The following is a 12780-nucleotide window of genomic DNA, read 5'->3' on the forward strand; positions in this document are numbered from 1 at the left end:
CGCGTATCACATGCTGGCAGTTTTCCTGCTGACTGTTGCCAAGTGGTACTTGAGGACGGTTTACTGCGGCCGCATAGGTGCGCTTTTCGGACTCTTTTCGAACAGGTTTCTCAGCCGCTGTGACCATTTGCGTCGGCTCAATAACTTCGTTTATCGGTGTGAAACGCGGGAAATGAGATGCGTACTCTGTTTCCAAACCAGTTAGTTGTGGCGCTCTGGACGTCTTCTTCGTGTTCGATGGTGCGCTTGCACTCTTTGGACCCAGAACAAACATCTTATTTCTTCGCTGAGCAGCTGTCCGCGCCGGGCATCGACCGTAGCTAGCAGGATGGTCACCGCCGCAATTTGCACACACAAAGTTGTCTTTACTTGCACACGTCTTAAAGTCATGAGGTCCCCCACAGCGCTTGCACCTCTGTTCCCCACGACAGTACTTAGCGATATGTCCGAAGCGCTGACACTTAAAACAGCGTGGTGGTGTCTCCACGTAGTCGACAAGCTGATGTCTGGTGAAACCAAGGTTGATCTTCTCCGGGCGTTCAGAATTTGGAGCAAATGTGAGAACCACCGAGTTAGTGCGCCCTGACTCCCATTCAGATGATGAAGTTTGGACCCGACGGATGATTCTTCTTGCATGGAATACTCCCTGAGGTCTCAGGAAGGTGAGCAGCTCCTCATCCGAGTACCATTTAGGGACTCCTCTAACAATGCACGTGTTTTTCATATAACTGTGTGGGACACGGGCAGATATGACTATGCCACCGATATTCTTGGTCTCTAGAAGGACGTTGGCTTGTCCTTCTGTCTCTACATTTAAGAGCAGTGCTCCCTGTGCTGTGAAGTGGCTCTTCACTGGTGCTCCACCGAGAATCGTTTCAAGCTGAGAATACAGGGCAATAGGGTTTACTTGCCTTAAATCATCTCTTTCGGATGTTGCAGTGATTAACACTGGAATGCCTTCCGCCCTGTCTTTACGATGGCGCGCAATTCGGAAACCACCCTCGTCCATGTCTAGGTCTGAAGCGTTCGCCACGTTCTCGTCATCGATGATAGTTTACTCGTCTTCAGATTCACCAGTGTCTTGTCGCTTGCAGTCAGGCTGGCTTGTACAAACCAGCTGGCGTTTCTGACCCGGTGTCAGCCCTTGGGAGGTCATGGCGGGGTGCTCGTCGGTGCCAGCTTGGTTCCTTCTAGCACCTTGTGAGGCGGCGGGTGGCGCAGCACCCGTCGGTCTCCGATACGGAAGGTACCTTTTCGAGTCGACAGACGTCTTGAATCGTTCTGACCAGTAATATTACCAGAAAATAACGAAAATAACGATAAATGTAGGCAGAGCTACTCAGACAGGCTAGCAGCAGGTTCTTCGTCTTCTTCGTCTTCTCTTGGTTACATGGCTACATGGCTACATGGGGCGCTATAACGTAAAACTATTCCAGACTTTTCTATTCCAATTCTGCTCTCAGCCCTCCACGATTGGTCAGAAACTTTATTCGACCACCCCCACTTCACCTGTCTGTCACGCGACGTCATGAAAACCGCGATAGCTCCCCATCTGATATGATATGTACACACTGATTATGCATAATTTGACATAAAAAAGAAAAACAATTATATCTGATTCGACCCCTTTTCGCCATTAGGCCTCGGCTATTGGTAAAGAGTTTTCGGGCTGCACCCACTTCACCTGCCTGTCACGCGACGTCACAAATCACCGCGTCATAGTGACGTGTACGCGATAAAGATGCATTAATATGCCGAACAAAACTGAATTTTCTTCGGAATAGCCGCAGGCTGCCCCGTTCCGAAAGGAATAAAAGATGGCTGCCGCCGATCGCTGAGACGCTGGCTACTCGCACCTGCCGGAGAGCACAAGTGTATTTGCGTATAATAAAACTTCTTTCGTGGCGGTGTAACGTTTTCGAGCCCTTTCGGCACGTTTGCCACCTCATTCTGCCAACTCTTCCTTGCTGCGGGTCAGCTTTAGCGTCACTCTTAAGCTTCCGTAGCATGCCGCCGCGATTTTCGACCAGCCACCACAAGCTAAGTAAGGGAAAGCCAACCAATCGCAGACGCCGGCAGCACCCTCTTCATCCGGTTATCGATTTTCAGTGCACAGGCTCTGCCCCAGCGGGTCCCTCTCCACTTGAGCGTTCTCCTCGCCTCTTGTCAGCCAATTAGATACGACAAGCCGCTCAGTGTAGGCAATGTTATTCGTTTTTCAAGCAAACAAAAGTAACCTCCTATGAACGAGGAGAGTGTTTGATTGGTCTGTACAGACAACCCTGTGGGTGACCGCCCGGTGCTTGCGTCGGTGGTTACGCAAATTTGACGTTAGGAGATTGGAATAGAAACATATTGGAATAGTTTTACGTTATAGGGCCCATGGTATTTGAAAATGCATAGCCAGGCAAGCCGTGTTCAAGTTGCAACGCCGCTGGGCACTTCACTTTGTGTGCCGGACATGTCCACCAAAAAATATATTGCACGCTTCGTACGAAGTGCTTCGATTTCAAAAGAATTATGGCATAACGTAGACGTACTATGCTGATTTGCTACGCTAGCTCGTTTTTCATACTGCTGTTAAGACAGAATATTAGGATTAACTTAGACACCGTCTCTTCACAAATACTGATCTCAACGGTATAACACCTCGTTAATTTTCCAGGTAGCACCGAACTGACTGCTGGTTGCAAATGAACACAGGGCCTGAAATGAGAGCATCGGAAATGTTAAGGAAGCGAAGCTACTGATTCACAAGTTTTCGTTTGGGATATTTCAGGAAACGAGGAGCGAACAATGATGTAACTAAACATTCTAAAATATGGAAACAGGTGCCCCCGTTGCGTTTTTCGTCGCGTCAGCTCATACGCCCTCGCTTCTTCGATTAACAGGGAGACGGAACTCGTTTGCGCTCGGTGTGCGAACGTTATGACACGCCTATGTCTAGTCACTCGGAAGCGCGTCTGTGCTTACACGATGTGCTTCAGCGCCCTGTTTCATCAGTAAGTTGGATATTGAACGCGCTCTAGCGCGCTTATACGAGGTGTTCGCCCGATTGCGCCCTCAGGCGCTGGGTCGTCGTTCACATGTGCGTGCCTAGTCAGACAACACACATAGATGGCAGCCGATGAACAGTCTGTAACATCTGCTATCACCGCATCGTGCGGCGGTCCAGGCATGCGGCCTCACTGGAAAGTTGTATGGGTTGTAGATGCGGCTCGGAATGTGCCCCGTGGGGAAAGCGGCGCTTTGACTGCAGTGGAATCTTCGGTTTAGACATTTGCGTTGTTGCTAGCCGCGCTCAACGAGGCATGGAGCGGGTCTACGGAACTACAGAAAGGAAAGCAAATATAGCGCAAGGTAGGAAGCGGGGAGCATGCGAGACATGTTTTGCAATGAGACTGTGTGGAAACCATTCTCATTGCCCTCGCAAACAACGGAACGAAATGCTGGTGTTGGCGAAATAGCCTCTGAGTGGTTGCTCCAAGTGCGCTACGAAAAAACATGTGACGGAGAAACGTGGCACGATAATTTGCGCTGGTCGGCGCACTTAGTCGGTCGTTGGAAAAGTTACGAGGGCTGCCGACTTGGCGGCACGAAACGTGCTTCGCGGAAAGTCATTCAGCATGACTTCGGTACACTGCTCTCGCAATCATAACTGGTTTTGTAATTCTTGCCATTGTTTCTTTCTTGCTATGGGTTTCTTTCTGCTGCTAGAAATTTTAGTATCGCTATCACTGCTGCTCAGAAGGCAGGTTACCTCTGTTTGTGTCAGAGTAAAGGTGCCTGAGGTTGGCTCTTGAGGACATCACTGAGATTAGCCATTATTTATTTCATTGTCGGTTCTTTCAACTCGTTAGCCAAGCAAAATCAAAGACGTTTTGTAGCAGCCACGTTGCATCGATTTGGCCTGATGTCGCTGTTGCTTCTACGCGGACTTTTGTTTCTACTGTAGTATCGCAGTAGCAAAGGCTGTGTTGCATCTTCTCAAACGGCTACCGCCACCGAGCGCTGTGTGACCAAAACAGACTAAGCACCCTTTTCAAGGTAGTACGTGCACTTATTTTGCTACTCAAGTTCCCTATAAGCCAATACTGTCTTGTACCTTCTACAATGCCTGTCTTCCCCAAATGCTGTGTCACTAAAACAGGCTAACTAGTCTTTTAGAGATAGTAAGTGTACTCCTTTTGCTACTGAAGTTCCCTACTGAAGTTGCCACATACCATCTTGTACTCTCTCTGACACCTATCTTCACCGAGCGCTGTGGGTCCAAACAGGCGGCGCACTCTGTTTAAGGTAGTAACAGCGCAAACAAGCAACCTGAAGGAAGGCAGACAGACACAAGCACTGCCTCGCAAGCAAGGGTTTATTGCCGAAAATAGTAAATAAATACATACTCAGGATAGTAGCGCTGCGTTTCAACAAAATATAACAAGAGAGGCACATTGGAGCAGAAATCAGAAGCATTAGTGTTAAAGAAGTCAAATCGCTAGACAAGATCAGTGCACTCAAGAATTCTGAGTGCAATCAAACTCTTTTTCGAGTTTCGCGTTCGCCTGAGTTTGCTCGACTATATAGTCAGTGAACAAAGATAATGCGGAACGCGCGAAACAACAGACAGTAAAATGCTGAGATAAAGCTCCGTATGTCCACACGAGCGTAGCCTGTAGTCGCCGTTCCGTCGTTTCAAACACAGATGAGCGGATACTGTTACACGCTAGCGCCGCTCATTGTGGTCGACTTCATTTCGCAATATCCCATAACGCCACTGTCCCGCTATCTGTCTACACACTGGGCGCAAGACCTTCTGAGTCACGTCAGGGGGCATCTCCTCTTTTGGACATTATCTGTCTATCCCCCATTCTCTCGAGGCACAACGCAAAATGTAATAAATTGCAAATTAATTTAGAGCAACCCCAATGCACATCGCTCACACGTTGAAATGCTTATAAACTACCACGAAATGCGTAATAAAAAAATGCACCAAATCTTTTTCAAATTCGTCTATTGATTCCCGAACATTAGTAAAGAGGACATAATCATCCACGTATCTGAAGGCTCTTTTGAACAACCCTTTAGCTTTGAATCCACTGCACAATTAAGTTTTTGCCTTCAAAATGTCCCTCATTACAGGAGCCACAGAGCAACCGATACAAACTTTTGCTTGCTTTCCGTCACGTTCAGTTTTCAACATGGTCGACAGCGCAGACCCCGGGATATGTGACAATGGAACAAGTTGTGCGCTTTTTGCCAAGTTGAACAAAAACCAACTAGCCCAGTCTAGTGTTCTCGCGCCATTTTCATTTGTGTCATAACCGTCTTTAAGGGTGAGCCCCAAAGAACTGGCCCCAATTAGGTGCAACACTACAGTACACTCTTTTCACTCTACTATGGCCGCTGAACGGTGGATATTGTTACTGAATAGGGATCATTGTCACAGTAGAGCAGAATTTTTCAGATGCATCACGATGGTGACGCTCTAGCCACCCCACAAGGTATTGCAGTGATAGTAGTGGCAACGATGCTTCGGAGGAGGATCACACGCTGCCTCGTGGCAGGGCACTGCGTACTGTTTCTGGCGAAATTTTGAAATCACGAATTAACCACTGATCTTTACCTAAACTACATTAGCCTGTAACGAATGACATTACAACCTTAGTTTCTGTGTAGGGTAATAAGGCTTCGATGTCTGATACCAATATTTTCCGGTATAACTAAAGTAATAATCCAAAGGTGCAAGTTCGACTATTTGTTGATTGACGAAACGTTCGGTGAATGTTTGCGACCATTGCGTCCTTCTTAGGGTTGCACAGGCATGACCAAGCTTGTTGTGTGAAGGTAAACAAAATTTTTGTCGGATAATTGGGTTGGGCCACGCCATTGGCAGAATTAAGTGTGCAAACAGGCATGACAAGTAATGCCGTGCAAACACGCTGCCATCTATGGACGTTTTTTTGTGTACATTCGACGGTTCACTCCTGATATAGACTCCAAAAAGATATGCCCTGAGCAGGTGTGATACTAACCACATTGGCTTATACCAGCGCAGATTACTCGAACATGACGTGAATTTTCAATGATAGGTCACCAACCCCTGACGCCTCCTGCCGTTTATTTGTGTCTTCCACAGGAAAAAAAAAGTATTTTCCCGTCGCCAAGAAAAAAAATGAACACTACATCTGACATTAGCTTAGCCATGTGCGAATAAAAAAAGGCGATCAGATACTTCTAACCCCACATTTCGCGACACTGAACCATCTTTACGGACTCTCGCATGGTGTTTAACGACATCGCAGTTTACAACCCTTCGAATGTAAAGTGGTATATCTCCTAATCTTTCAGTGGATTCCATCGCATTTCGGACTCCTAAGGAATTAAAAAGTGGATGAGGCGGTGCGTATGAGACCCAACCACAGAAGCTACGAAATGTTCATAAAAAAAAAAGAAAATCCTGAGACATCCGCATTGGCAAGCGGAACTATATTCTTTCCTCCCAGGGAACTACGAGTTTCTCGGCTATATTGTCGCTGAACTTCAGTCAAGGCTGGCAAGACGACTACCCCGGCCTTTAGAAAACACTATCATAAGTTATCATGCAACGTCGTGCACAGAATCCCCGACGCACTACGGGCTTCAGCAAACTACAAGTCAATGTTGGGACTACTGTGGTTATGTGAAATCGGCCGGACACATTTCCAGTAGACTGTAGAGCGTGCAGTGAAGAAAGTGCCATATAAAAAAGAAATGTGGCAACACTATCAAGGCTATTTGACCCTTACATATAATATAGGTCAATGAAACCTCCCAATATTGCAATGAAAAGCACTCATTTTCTTATTAGATTACCTTGAATTAGTTAAATGCTTTTCAGAACTCAAGCTGTTTTACGGCCTCTATGGTACATAATATGAAAGCTAGCGATAAATCAACATGAAAATTTGTGCTAAAATGTTCGTCAATCAAGATGCCCGAAGTGAAATTAAAATATGCGTTTGTTTTCTTTATGGCAATTTCGTGCGCTTTTCGGTTTCTTCTGCCTTTCTTCCTTCTTTACCTTCATCTGTTCTCTCCCCATTTCTTGCAGAATAGCCTGTAGGCGAATGCTTCTAAGTATGCAAAACTCTCTGCTTTATCTTGAAATAGTTTTCCACCTGTAGGCTCATTAGACTGTGCTACCACGAGATCGCAAACACAGAAAGTTCTGAACCTGAATAAGCTATTGAATTTCCTGTTTAACGATGACAGAGCCATTCACGATGAATGAACAGGAAAAACTACTGCACGGGAAATTCTTCAGTGGGCAAGCGCAGATACCAAAACAGAGAGAGCGAGAAAAAAAAAAAAACGATGACCGCGATAAATACGAAGGTTGTCGGTGATAGGGGTTCCCTCCTGCTGACGCCAAACGTCAATGAAATTGGAAAGCAACAAGACAATCCCGAAACGAGAGATCCTTTTGTAATTGCAAAATCGATGCCCGCTAAGACATTAGCCGAGCGAAAGGGTTCGTTCAGTTTCGCGAAAGGAAGCTCCGGCGAGGCCGCGCATTCGACGTTTTGCAAAGTATGATGATAACCTCCGAGCGTACTGAGCACGAAATGGATGAAAAAGCAAGCTGAAAGGCGCTAGGGGAGGACGTTAGGTGGAGGAGGGCGGGGGGGGGGAGGGTAGGAAGGCCGAACAGGCAGGGGCGTCTGGAAGAACATAATCTTTTCCAACTGCCAATGTCGGGTTCTTCACGAGTTCCGAAAAGACGCGAACATTTTGGGCCAGACGTGCAACTGCCTTCATTGAACGGGCCGGCTCCCGCAGAAAAGAGATGTTTAAAAAAAAGCAAGCTCCTGGGGTGTGCGAATGGCGTTGATCGCCCTGACTGTTGGCGACTCCCGAGTACATTCCGAGGCGACGGCGCGGTACGTGCATATGCGAACTACGTCACGGTATAGCGAGCAAACTCGCTTAAATTTCTCTAGCGAACTCAAACGTTTCTTGTAGTGACTGGGCCGAACGTTGAAAGTGCCAACCTTATCACAATCGATAGTTTTACAAGCTGCGCTGAAGCTCAAAAAGCGCTTCCGAGGTGGGCACGATTACATTATTTGGAATCGCTGTTAGGTCAGTGGGAACAGTTTCGTGAAATAAACACCGCACAAGCATTCCTCGGTGTTCTGAGCAACTTACGCCACATGCATACGCAACTTTTCAAGGAAGTTGTCTGACCCGTATTGAATTACTGATGGTGTGTCTGCATCAATCAGAGCTTGAAGAACTCCGTGAAAGACCCTGTTCGAAAAAAAGCGAACATGGCCGTTAAATAGCAGACATACGTGCTTAGTTAAAAGTTATCTTGCAAACAGCAGTAAGTATTCGTAAATGAAACATGTCTTGTTTCGGAAAGTCAGCCATGAGCGTGAAAGGCGCGGTGGGAATCCATGTGCACAGTAATAATTGAACGAAGCAGATCAAGCTTTTGGGAAACGAGATCATGAAAGTGAGTAATGACAAGGAAGACAAAAGTTAAATAAATGGCAAAAGTGTAGCTTAAGACAGAGCCATATGATCAGTTTAGGTGTTCTTTATTGTGAGTAGTTTGGCAATAACTTGACGGTAGCTTTTAAGGGGGGGTCGAATGAAGAATAAGAGATAAGGAATCACTGTTTTTCCTAAATGAAGTCGCTCGTGGTTTAAAATGCGGCTGTTCATGATAAGCTAATATTTTAAAGTGAATTAAGAGCAAATGCTACGATACCAGAAGAAAGAACAATGGTGGTGGTAGGTTGTAGCAACGGGCGGGCTTAGCCTAGCGATCAAGGCCAGGGATTGCTCCGCCCAAGCGGTTCTTACAATAAAACTGCGGCATTTCACCATGTCCACGAAACCACTCTCTCTTATGAATTCAATAAGAAGACGTGGAGCTTGTTTGCGGGGTATTACTTATCCTTCCAGGGAAACACGGTCTTGCAGGAATGCACGCGAAAATACTTTTTTTTTCAGGCTCTCGCGAAGGGTGCCCCTCTCATCACGGTATTTCGGGCACGACCAGATAAAGTGCTTAACGCTTCCGGTCTCGTCGCATGCACACAGTTCAGAGAATCGATACGCCCCGACTTAAATAACCATGCTGGTGTATGAGCGGATCCTGTGCTTATTCGATAAAGAAGTCAGGCTTCCTCTTGACGAAATCGCGCAGTTACGCAGGGCATATGTAGTGGAACCCAGAGCGACTCAAAATGATTAAAAACTCCAGCTTTTTTTTTTATAACCGGATTAATTTTTTTGGGGCCTCGACTCTAAAAAAGCATTGTGGGGTTTTACGTGCCAATACCACTTTCTGATTATGAGGCACGCCGTGGGGGAGGACTCTGGAAATCTTGACCACCTGGGGTTCTTTAACGTGCACCTAAATCTAAGTACACGGGTGCTTTCGCATTTCACCCCCATCGAAATGCGGCCGCCGTGGCCGGAATTCGATCCCGCCACCTCGTGCTCAGCAGCCCAACACCATAGCCACTGAGCAACCGCGGCGAGTGGCCTTGACTCTAGGAGCATGAAAGAGCGCCGCGCACGTAACGAAGAAAGATAAATTTAACTCTCTCAACTTCTTTCCTCAAATGGGTGTGAAAGGTGCTGCGTACGCATATTAAAAGTGACCAAGCTACGAAATACCCGAAATTGAAATATGTCGGGGCTAAGAAAGCAAGAAGGAATCTTCAAACGATGTAAAGAATGCGCGTGGACAACAACAATTACGATTATAGTTTTCTAAGCACACTTGCTTGATTTTCGTTCAGAGGGTTGGCTGATTGTTCATTTTGCAGTGAATTTCACAGATTATATCCCGTGGAATGCGTAGTGGTGCTAGAAGCTCGTTCCCCTACCATACCGTCTGCTCCTACATCTCGCTTGCCCGGAGTTCACTTATGGGACAGCCTCGTTGTTTTCATGTCGGGAAGCTGCAGTCGCAAACGAGAAAGCTCTTACTGAAGTAGCGTCGTTCTTTTTGTAAAACCAGTGCGCGCTGTAATTCACGCTACTATTTCCTCAGAGGTTTGCAATCGACTTTAACTTGTTTCCTTATAGTCAGTTCATGTATTTCTTTTATATTCAAAGCAACAAAATTGTCTGTCTTGAATGGCGCACTCACGTGCCAGTGAGAATAAAAAAAAAATACATTGCGTGCTGCTTCGAAAACACTCATGGGTTTCGTTTTCTTTATGTTACCCATTGCAAATTTTGCTGAGAGGTATGTTTTCTTGAAATTTAAACTTAGTGTGGAAAATATAAAAAGGGTTTTGTGTCTTGCATGAGCCTCTGCAAGGTGAAGGCTAAGCAGTGCAGAAAATAAACAGTGTTTGTGAACTTAAAATACTACTTTGGAATCTGTTAGCAGTATGATAGGGTGCTACTAAGAATGTCCATTCTTGCTACTTTTAGATTTGTCTTTTTGTATATTTGTGGGAAATTTCGTAATTCTCTGTAACTGACACTGATGCGCAGTGCCAAATGATGCGTTTTTTTTTTCTGGCTGCGTTGTGCACGGCATAATGTTGTAGTTTTGCGAGATTCTGCGGGTTTATTGCGTGCAAGCGAAAACGTGCCTCTGTACCTCTGTGTCAGTGAAACTACCTCTGTCTACTTTACTGCACCGACGAAGGCCAGAATGTGCATGAAACAAGAGCTCCGGTGAACTACCAGCAGGTCTCTATTTCCGAGCTTATATTTACATATTTAACAGCACACAACACAAATGAAGCCTTAGTACCACACATTGAGCCAGCCGTGCGGCAGATACACAGTTAGCGGTCACCTGCAGGAAGAATATGCTCTTTCTTCGGCAGTTAATGCTACCGTGATTGCGCTTACACAAGTGCTCCCTTCTTAAAAGCTTTCTGTGACCTCATAAGCTTCTCGTTTTATCACGTTGCTGTTTTTTTTTCGAACATGCTCATTTGATTTAAATGGGCTTGAAATGGCAGTCTTCGTTATGAGCTGCTTGGTGTCCCCATGGTGATGTCTTCAGTAAAACCGTCATGTTCTCGTGTTTGCTCATTAAGGCAACGTCTCGATTGTGCAAAATAACGTAAAGTTTGTCCAATGTGACGTCTAGTACTCTTAAAGCACCTGCTCGGGCCTATTTAATGCTGTTATCAATAAAGATGAACTAATTTGCATTCTAAGGCCACAACATTGTATGCCAATGGTTGACAAGCCATTGCGGAATTGTCGGCAACGACAGCGCAGATGAAGCTGCGCGCTTGGCTCACCAACATCAGTGGGTTCTTATACCACTTTGAAGAACTGATGATGCGCGACAACTTCAACCACTTGCTCGCCAGATCACACTTCTACGATGGAATTCACCGGGTTTCACTAACTCAAGCTTGCACTCTCAACCCTAACTTGCGACTTCGCCTGCCACCTGGGCTCTGCCGTCGCGAAACAACTTTACTGTGTAGCATGTGGTTGGGCGTCGCATTGACAAATTCCTATTCATTCGTGATAGGAATAAAGAACAGTGCGGCGTGCAATTTGTGCGGGTGCGATGAGACTCTAGAGTACCTTCTGTGTCATTGCCCATCTTTTGACACTCAGCGGCGTATTTTACAAGCGAAACTCAACCTGCTAAATAATAGAGCGCTCTCAGGAGAAAAGATCCTTGGACCATGGTTTATGCATTCTTGCATACAAAAGGCCCCATAAGCCCTTCTGCGCTTCTTGAAGGACACTGGATTGTATGAACATTTGTGACAGTGGAGATTCCTTTGCGACTGACTGTGAATGACTGAATATTATTTTTCTTTTCTCTGCTTATCTGTTCTTCCATATTCCCCCTCCCCAAGTATAGGGCAGCCAACCGGGCACGTCCTTGTCTAACCTGCCTATCTTTCCATCTTCCGTTCCCTCTCTCTCTCTCTAATTTGTATTCTGAAATCTTAACTCTGAACTTAGCAAGTTTTAATAACTTTTATGAACTAGAACAGTTCTAATAGGAAAATACTATGATACCATACTTACCGGTGCTAAGCTTCTGGCGTAGAGAAAAAGGAAGTTCGACGTATATTAAAAAGAAGCTTTAGCTCTGGCCCAACTCCGACGTGGCCTATTAAAGTACATGTAAAACGCAGAAACGCTTTTCTGAAGAAACCACAGCTGGACCAATATTGATGAAATTTGTCGAATTTGAGAGATAAAGGTAACTTCTAGTGACCATTGGAAGCGGAATTTCCACTTAGGCCTGAATTTTGTAAAAAGAATTTTCAGAAATCCGAAAGTTCGCAAGAAATAGAAGCACAAAGATTAAATAATTAATAGCTCTGCATCAAAAACAGATATCGCGGTTCTGTAAACGGCATCCATTAGATCATTCAAAGCGGAAAAATCCGGTATGTCAACTTATATCTCATGTGAATCAGTTACGTTGAGTACGAGGATTCTGCAAAAGCTGCATTTTCATATAAGAATTTTTTTTGCGACTCATGCGTGACATATCAACTTGGCCGCTTGAGATGTATTATTAGATACAATTCATATAATTGTGATACTTTTTATTGCTGAGTTACAGAGTTGTAAACTTGATAGTTGCATTCTCTCAAAATTTGCGCTTTTTTCACATTTGTTTTAATTTATTAAAGTTGACAATCTAAATCGAAAATTCGAAACAAAGTCACTAGATTTTAAGCCTTCCTTTTAAATGCAACAAAGTTCGTCAAATTTCGTGCGGTGGTTGCCGAGGAAAACTAACTCTCCTTTTGCATGTATTTAGATAGGAGCACCCGAGCT

Source organism: Dermacentor variabilis, chromosome 4 (assembly GCF_050947875.1).
Source record: "Dermacentor variabilis isolate Ectoservices chromosome 4, ASM5094787v1, whole genome shotgun sequence".
NCBI classification, from domain to species: Eukaryota; Metazoa; Arthropoda; class Arachnida; order Ixodida; family Ixodidae; genus Dermacentor; species Dermacentor variabilis.